Source organism: Mustela nigripes, chromosome 6 (genome assembly GCF_022355385.1).
Source record: "Mustela nigripes isolate SB6536 chromosome 6, MUSNIG.SB6536, whole genome shotgun sequence".
NCBI classification, from domain to species: Eukaryota; Metazoa; Chordata; class Mammalia; order Carnivora; family Mustelidae; genus Mustela; species Mustela nigripes.
In genome coordinates, this window is record NC_081562.1 from 737,626 (window position 1) to 746,480 (window position 8,855).

General features: G+C 68.0%; 1 long non-coding RNA gene across 3 annotated transcripts; it reads right to left on the reverse strand.

Annotated features, from left to right (window-relative positions):
• Positions 1-395: 395 nt before the first annotated feature.
• Positions 396-8,321, reverse strand: LOC132019103 (uncharacterized). Of its 3 annotated transcripts, XR_009404698.1 has the most exons (5): positions 8,151-8,320; positions 4,584-4,916; positions 4,100-4,230; positions 3,967-4,017; positions 396-1,079 (listed from the first exon to the last, which is right to left on the reverse strand). It is a non-coding gene; the product is annotated as an uncharacterized LOC132019103 (long non-coding RNA). The 3 variants fall into 3 exon arrangements; XR_009404696.1 differs by having other exon boundaries at positions 3,967-4,230; positions 8,151-8,321; XR_009404697.1 differs by having other exon boundaries at positions 3,967-4,230; positions 8,194-8,320.
• Between the last annotated feature and the right edge of the window lie 534 nt (positions 8,322-8,855).

An 8,855-nucleotide genomic window follows, 5' to 3' on the forward strand; every position in this document is an offset into this window, starting at 1 on the left:
AAAAAATATGCGCATTTTAATATCCAAATTACTACATGCAACTTGCCTGCAGAGAAGGGCACCCAACGGGACCATCTGAAGTCTGAAGAGTCCTAACGACACTGCGTGTCGCCCCAGGTCACCCAGCGGGGCCTTGCCAGGACCTCAGCCTGCCCTCCAGCCCCTCCTGCAGAAAACCACGTTGCTCCTCCCCTGGCTATCCTCATATTTACCCTCTGTGCTCACGTGGCCGTTCGCGTCCACGCCGTCCTGCAGGCCCGTTCCCAGACCCAGCTCTCCGGAGGCTCCGGCCTGCGGGGCCCGGGGGGCACCTGCAGGAGCTGGACCGCTGCCCTCCCCATGGCCCCCTGCTCTCCCCCTGCTCTGAAAGCGGGAAGAAGGGGCACTGAAGGAGCTGAAATACAAACTTCTTTATTTTCCCGTGGACTTTTTCTCAACTGATCATGGTGGTTTTGTCATTTAATGTTGTTCTGAGTAAAGAAACACTAAGTCGCACCGTCATTATCACGGATGTTCCCATCTTTACGTTGTGCGGCATGACTTAACCAGCACAGGGCTCAGTGCACACGTGGAAACCACGTGCTTTTGATCCGTGGCTCCCCATGGGCGCGCTGGGTTCGGACCGAGCGCCGAGCACCGCAGCAGCCAAGGCAGCGGGCGTTTCCACTGAGGTGAGACACCCACGACGCCCAGCCCAGCCTCCAACCACGAGGCGTGCAGGTCAGGGCGTTAAGCAGCTCGGCCCCTCTGTGCACCTGTCACGGAACTCTTCTGTCTCCCCAAACTGAAACTGTCCCCATCACACGCTCTCCCCCCGCAGCCCCCTCCCCAGCCCCACCGTCAACTGTCCCCGGGTCTGACTACTGCGGGTGCCTCCTAGAAGTGGGGCCGGGACTTGTCCTTCTGTGTCTGGCTGGTCTCACTCAGCACCGTGTCCTCGGGGGTCCCCCAGGTCCTGGCAGGTGTCCGCTGCTCCTTCCTTTTCAAGGCCGAGGACTATTCCACGACGCCCACGGGCCGCATTTTGTCTGTCCCTTCCTCCGGCAGGGGACACTCGGGTTGCATCCTCTGTTCTTCTACTGGAATAATGCCACCGAGAATGCGTCTGCGTCTCTGCTTTCAGTTCTCAGAGCCATACGCCCACGAGTAGCCCCCCGAGTCCCCTGGTGACCCCCGCCATCCGCCCCTTGCTCCAATACCGGTGCACGTGTGTCCCCTCCGTTGCTGGGGGGCTAGCTGTCCTTGGGGGGGAGGGGGCCTCAGGGTGGTTTTGATTTGCAGTGTACTGGGGTTTTCCTGCCTAACACTTTCTCCCTGTCCTCACGGGCCTCTGCACCTAAGACCCCAGCCAGCACGGGCCCCCGTCCCTCCTCAGCCCCCGTGTGGCCGCTCCCTCCTGACGGTGTCCCTGCTCACTTGCTCTGCCGCCACACACTCCCCTGCTGCCCCACCTGCTCAGGGAGCACCCGTCATCAGTCGTCCGCACCGGCATGTCCGGCAGACACGGTGGGAACACCGTTTCTCGACTTTACAAGCCCCGGGGGATCCCCTCACCCCCAGCCACAGACTTTACCAGCCAGCTCCTGGGGGGGGCCCGGCTGCCGCCCCTGCCCTCCCGGACGCCCCGGGCTTCCTTCCCCAGCGCCACGTGGGTGGGCTCTGGCCACGCAGCAACGGATCCTGAGCCGCGGGGGCCCTGGCTCGTGATCACCGACTCTGCGGGCGGCGGATTCCATTGTCCCCACCGGGGCTGCTCTGCGACACGGGCTGCACCTTCCCGTGGAGCCCTACAGGTCAGCTGCCCGGCACTCGTGGGATCCAGCATCCTCCCGGGGCTCACACCCAGCCTGGTCCCTGTTTCTGTCCTGCCTCACCTGGATGACCACGGGGCCCCTCCTCACTGACCAGCCCCGCCCCTGGCAGAGCAGCCAGAGGGCCAGGGATCCCCGAGGTCCCGCGGCACCGCCATTCCGTCCTCCCAGCGGCCTTCCGGCAGCTCCGCGCCCATGACTGAGCGGCAGGTCCGTCAGGTAGAGAGCCTGACCCACCCACTGAGGAAATCCCGGGGAGCACAACCTGGTGCCCGCTGTCTTGTGGGGATGCCCTGGGGACAGGAGCTGTGGCCTGTGTCCGCCTGGACACCTGCCAATCTGGAGCAGTACCGTGGCCCCAAGAGAGCCGGGGCACGTGAGGCCACGTCCAAAGTCCACACGCTACGGTCCCCAGGTGAACGGCTGGGGCTGGAGAGCGCAGCCCACGAGCCGGAGCCGAACCGCCACGTACAGTCACGGGGAAGCTTCAGGAGCTCCCCACCCAGCCAAGATCACAAATAAGCAGAGTACCCCTCCCCGCGCGCTGGCGTGGCCCGAGCGAGCCCACCCCAGCCGCCCCGAGGGAGCAGGCCACGGCCCCCGCCGCACCCGTTAACTCACCAGGTTGGCCCCTGAGAGGCGGGACGGCCGCGGGCCCCCCGCAGGGCTGCCCGAAGGCCACGGTAGTGGGGGGGCCAGAGCAGCTCCGGGGAGGGGCCATGGCCGCTGGTTCCAAGAATGCACTCTCCTACCCGGCCAAGGGGACTGGAAACGGCGCCCCACAGGACAGACCACAGGTGCTTTCCAGTCCGGCCATGGAGCCATGCGTGCGAGGTCTCCTGCCTTCATACAGCGGGGCCGGGGACCCGGAACCCTCAATCACGCTGTCTTTCCCGTGGGAGGGTCAACCCAGCCACTCGCACAGGGACCAGGGTGTCATGGTGCCCGGGGACCGACGGACGGGAGCCGCAATGGTCACTCACGCAACTGCGTGGAGATCCTGTCCCCGGAGCTCTGGGCTCTACGGGTCAGAGGTCCTGCTGCCCCATGAGCCCCAGTCTCTCCCAGGAACACAGGAGCCAAGCTGAGCTGCCCCAGAGCAGCAGGTGAGCAGGCAGCCGTCTCACCGGGGTGGCTGGCCCTGACCGGGGGGAGCTGGGCCGTTCCCAGCCATGCCCCAGCATGGCCACAGGTGGACAGATGGCCAAGGTCGGCCCCCCAGGGATGAAGGCATCAGGGAGGAGTTGCCAGAGGGCTACACTGGGGCAGGACCCTCGTTCGTGGAGAAAACTCTGGGGCCCTCGGGGCCTGGGAGCCCGTGGGCTGTGGGCCGTGCACCCCCCAGCCAGATGGTCCCCACCCGCTTACCAGCCCCCGTGGGGAGCTGCCGCTTCAGGGGTTCTGATCTGGGCGCCTGGGGCTGTGGCACAAATACTGGAGGCTGGTTTTGGGGAAAGTGATTTTCAAGCAAAACGTCCAGAACTCCCAAGTTTGCTCCCCGGGACCACCCCCCGCCTGGGCTTCTGCAGCCCCCTGCAGGGGCCCCTCCAGCCACCTCACCCCTTGCTGACCGCCAGCTCAGACCTGGGGGAGGCCGACTCCCCGTCCGGGGGCCCCATGGGCGACGAGGGGGCTCATCCCACGGGCGGGGGCCGGGGGTCCTTGAGGACTACTCTGCACACCTCAGATCCCAGCCTGGGCCCCACCTCAGCCGCGTGGCCACCCAGCTTGGGGCCTGCCAAAGCCGGGAACAGCTGTGGCTTTGTGTCCTCCCCGGGCAGGAGGCAGCCTCAGCCACCCCGACGCCTCGGCGCTGCTGCGGCTTCAAGAAGCCCCGTGAGCAGCCTTTGAGGCCATCCTCCCGTTGGCTGGGCAGCGCCGGTAGGGCTGGGGCTGAGTGCACGGTCAGCAGTGAGCCCACGGGGGCCGGGCAGCCCGTCCGCCGGCCCAGCACTCCGCCGCCACCTCATTCCTTCACCCTCCGGCGCCCACTCAGGCCCCCACTCACTCCCTGGTTCTCTCACTCACTGGTTCGTTCATTCATTTGCTCATTACGGAGTTCTTTCCGGAGAGCCAACCCCCAACCAGGCCCACATCGGGTATTGGGCAGCAGAGCAGTGGCCGCACAGAGAGGAGGGGTCATTCGTTTACTCACCATTAAACAAAAATTTCCAGAGTGGTGATGGGTCTGTAGCACTGCAGATGCCTGGACAGATGGATGGAGGGACAGGTAGACACCCAGATTCCCTGTCTGTGGGTTCTGGGGGAGGCGTCCCTGAAATAGTCACCTGAACCGAGGCCCTTGCCCTCTTGTGTTCTCTGACAGAGGCAACCATCTGGGCGGCCGGGGTGGCACTTCCAAGGGGGCCTCAGCAGGCTGCAGGTGTCGGCCACGGAGGACACGGCCCCGTCAGCGAGCCTGCACGCGGGAGCGAGAGCAGGTGGTGGACCTGGGCCAGAGGTAACGCGTCCCAACAGAGCGCCCAGCCCCGCCCCAGCCCCGCTCTGAACCCTGGAGTGGCCCTTGGCTCGCCCCCTCCCCATCAGGCTATCAGCAGGGCCCTCACAGCAGCCAGGAGTTTCTAAGCAGCCCCCCCAGCACTGCGCAGCAGGGGGACCTCTGCGCAGAACCCAGCGGGCTCCCACCCCGCGGGGTAGAAGCCGAATCCTCCCCAGATCTGCCCCCTAAAGCCCCTCACACCAGTGAGGGCGCCGTGCTCCCACTCCCCCGCCCCCACCCAGTGTCCGGTGTCTGCGTGGCCCCTCGCTCACCTCCGCCAGGCCTCTCTGGCACCCGGTGCTACCCAGAAATCCAGGTGGGCAGGTCTGGGGCCAGGCCCAGGGGTCTTCTGTTGAGCCCTCCATGCACCAGGGCCAGAGCTGACCTGAGCTACCTAAGCAAGGGTGTGGGGGAGCTCTGGTCTCCCTGTCCAGCCCACAAGCTCTTGAGCAGCCCCTCTGAGCCTCACAGGGCCGCACCCGATGGTGCAGACCCAGGTGCCGGGGCATGGGAGTCCCTGGCGTCCAGCTGCCCGTGAGCGCTGGAGGGTCGGTCTCTAGGCCCGAGGCCTGGCACGGGCAGGCTCAGAGCACTTCTTTCATCGGCTGCATAAAAGAAAAAGAACATAAAACCTTAGCACAGCTGGGGTGGGGGTCCCAGCACGGGCCCAGCGCCAGCCTGAAGAAGCTGTGAGGGAGGCGCTCCCCCTCCGGACAGCTGGACACTGTGCGGACAGAGGCTAGACCAGGCAAGCTGAGGGGTCGGCGTGTGCACCCCCCGCCTTTCTGGACACCCCTACCTCGGCCTGCACTGCAAGATCCACATGCACCCAAGGGCCGACTGAGGTCACTGGAGAACCACAGACTCCACTCTGGCCCACGAGAGCCCAACAGGACGTGCAGCGGGGAGCAGGGGGCCGGGGGAGGACTCCGAGTCACAGAAGCCCGGGGCAGTGGGGACATGCAACGTCAGGGCGGGGAACTGTCACCCTGCCACGGGGCTGTCCCCCCACCCCAGGGCCAGGCACCCTGTGGCACTTCACAGCTGCACGGGGCAGGGCGACCCACGCAGGCCAGCCTGGAGATCGTGCCTGGGGACTGTCCCCAGAGCCGTGGAGGCTCCTGGCTGGGAGTGGGGGCAAGGGGGTGCAGGTGGTCAGTGATGGTGGGGCCTGTGGGCTGTGTGTATGTGCTGGGACACGTGTGTCCGAAAATGTGTGCACACGTGTGTGCACGTGAGTGCAGACGGGTGTGTGCGTGTGAGCACCCTCCCACGCACCCGTGCCCCGCTGCTGGTGGGTCCCGCTGCTGAGCCACGCATGAGCCATGGGCTGGATATGGTCCTGGGTGGCAGGGACGCGATAACCAGACCCCAGGACGCCGGCCGCCCGGGGGGGCAAGAAGGGGGGAAGGCGAGGGCCTCGGGCTGTGTTGACCACCACGTCCCCCACCCCCGCACTTAGCCTGAGCCTCATCCCTCCGCCCCATGCCTAATGACGCCATTGTCTGGGCTCCTTGGGTCTTCAGTCCAAGGCCACACTCAGGGCAGGTTTGCGGTGTGGGGCTGACCCCCTACTGGGCTTCCACACGGGCCTGGGACTCCACAGTGGCCAGGCCTGCTGTGCTCCCCGCCTCTGCCTGAAGCTGGGCGCCCAGTGGGCACATCTCAGGGGTTGGTCCCTGTGTGGCCGGGGGGCAGGAGGGAGCAGCCTCCAAACGAACCCCCGCCCAACTGCGGGACTGAACACCGAGGGCAGCTCTACCCCCAAAGCTGGAAGTCTGGGTCTTGTGGTCAGAGGGACAGAGACAAGGGGATAGACAGACAGACAGCTGGTGGCCGGCGGAAGCTGCTGAGAAGCGGCGGAAGCTGGGGCGGCCGGCCGGCGGGTGGCCCGATGGATCCTGGAAATTCTCTCTTCCTGTTTTTCCAACAAAGGGCCTCTGTCCCCACAGGAAGGCCGCTGGCCAGTGGCGGCGGACGCGCCTTTTCCGTAAACAGGGTTGCTTTCCTTTTCTCCACTTGTCACAATAACAGCGGGCTCCACGCCCCCATCCCGGCCCTGGGTGCCGCCAGCCACAGGGGACGGCGAGGGAGAGGTCACCGCCGGCTGAGACCAGGCCCCCCGGAGCAACCAGGAGACAGGAGTTCGGTGGGGCCAGTGCCATGGGATAGGTAGGAGGCGGGACCAGCCCCGTGGTCCTCCAGAGCCAGAGCCGGAGCCAGAGTCAGGGGGTCTGTACTGGGCTTGTGACCCCGAGGGCCTGACCCAGCAGTGCTTGGAGCGAGGGCCAGGGCCCGGTCCACACAGGGGCTGGTTTCCTAGGACAGAGAAGTAGGGCCCAGGGCCTCCCTCCAAGTGGATCTCCCTCCAGACTGGGGGGGTCCCCGTGCTGGCTGGCGTGTCGCCCCAGGATGTCCAGCAGGTGGGTGCTATGGTACCTGCTCCACAGGAGAAGCTCAAGGGTCTGAGAAGACCTCTGAGGCCCCACAAGAGCAGACTGAGCCTGCACGCCTGGAAGGGGGAGGAAGGGCCAGAAGGCCGCAGGGCCTCGGGACGGATAGCGGGGGGTGGGGGGGGAGCCCCCCTGGCCCGAGCCTGCCGCTGGCCCTGGCTCCACGAGGACCCACGAGAGTGTGGGGACTGTGTCGGCTGCCAGTGGCTGCGGCGGTGTGTGCCCCTTCTGTGCGCCCGGCCGTGGAGCGGAGCAGGAGTGGGCTCCGTGCCCGGGCGTGCATGGCTCTGAGTGAACCAGTGTCCTAGCGTGTGTGGGTGATTGTGTGGGCTGGGCAGCAGGCGTCTGAGGGGCCTGTGTGAGGGGCTGGGGGGCTATTTATAGCTGCTGGCTTGGGGAGGGGCTATTAATAGCAGGGCGGAGGCTGAATGGACAATATACTGGGGGTGGGGGCAGAAGCCGTTCCTTGCCAGCGACACCAGGGACTGGCACCCCAGCCGCCACCCAGGCAGCCAGACAAGGGCCAGTGTTGTCCCGCGAGCGGCTGCTCCAGGGGGTGCGGCTCACCTGGGGGAGTCCCAGGTCGGGTCCCCCTCCCCAGGCAGCCCCGCAGGGGGCTGTGTCCCAGCCACCCTTCACCCTAAGGAGGGATGTGCTGATGGTGAGGTCACCCCAACCTGTGTGCTCCTCAGGGCGTCGCTGGCTTTTAGCAGGGACATGCGGGCGGGCCCCTCCTCAGCCGCGACCCCTAGGACGCTGAGCGGTTGATGGGGGCCGGTTTGGGCCTCTGGGCCACACGTAGCGACGCGGCTGGGGGATGGATGAGGTTCGCCCTGTCCCAACCGAGGTCTGGAACCTCAAAAGGCACACCCAGCCGGAAGCACCAGAGCGGATCCCCCCACCGAGCAGCCTTCCCGCCGCGCCCCAGCATCCCTGGGTCTCCCTGGGTCAGAGGGTCCTGCCTCCCAGGGGAGCACGGAGGCGCTGGGCCCCAGGAGGCCTCCCCAGACCGTGGCCCGAGGAGAGCCTGAGGCCCCGCAGGGCACTGGGGATGACTGGTCAGACCTCGGGGTCCAGCCGCGGAGGGCAGCGGGGCGGGACGGGTCCTTCCGGGGCCTCAGGCCTGGAGTAGGCTCTGCCCGGGCGGGGCTGGCGACGCCGGGACTCAGGGGTCCAGGCGGGCAGGGCGGGGCGCCCGGGCTGGGGGAGGCCCCGTGGAACAGGGGGGCGGGGCGGGGGGGCCTGGGGGCCCACAGCACGGCGGGAGGCAGGTGGCCTCTCGGCAGGGAGCCCCCGGCCACATCCTCCCCCGCGGGGTCGCCCGCCCCCGCCCCCCCCCCCGGCGCCCCCCCCCCCCCCCCCCCCCCGCCACCTCCGGGAGCCCACCCGCAATGACGTCACGAGGAGCGCGCGTCCCGCCCGCGGCCACCTGTCGCCAGGCGCTTCCCAGAAGGTCGCGGCCGCCCGCGCTCGCGCTGCGCCCACGTCCCGGAAGCCTCGGGCTTTCCCGGCAACGGCAGCGTCAGCACCGCGTCCCCCGGGCTCCGGGAAGGGGGGCGGGCCCGGCCGACCCCGCCCCTCCCCCACCCCGCCCGCCAGCTGGGGGGGGTCCCCGCGCGGCCGCTTCCGGCGCCGCCCCCTTCCCGGCAGGGCCGCGCCGCGGTCCCCCCGCGAGGCCGCCGGTCCCGGCCTGCGGGGGTCTGGGGGAGCCCGGAGCGGGGCCGTGGAGGTCCCGGATGCTTTCTCCGTGCATGGGTGTCCCGGGGGGCTGAGGTGGGGGGACCCCAGAGGCCGGGCGCCGTCCGGAGGGCTCGTTCCCACCCCTCACCACGGCGGGGCCGCGGGCCGTGCGCCTTGAGCCAGCAAGGACCCTGAGGTCCGCGGGTGACCCCCGGAGGCAGGCCTGGGGGACGCTGCCCTGGACCCCCCTGGGAGCGTCCCCGGTGTTCAGGGTCAGCCGCAGACGCGGTTGGACAGCCTCCCTGCATGTACGTCGGTGCAGCGCAAGACAGCCCGCCCTGACGCATGGCAGGTGCTGGGGAGACCCTGCGCCCCGACAGCTGTGGGGTGGCTGGGGTGGGGGGTTGCCGG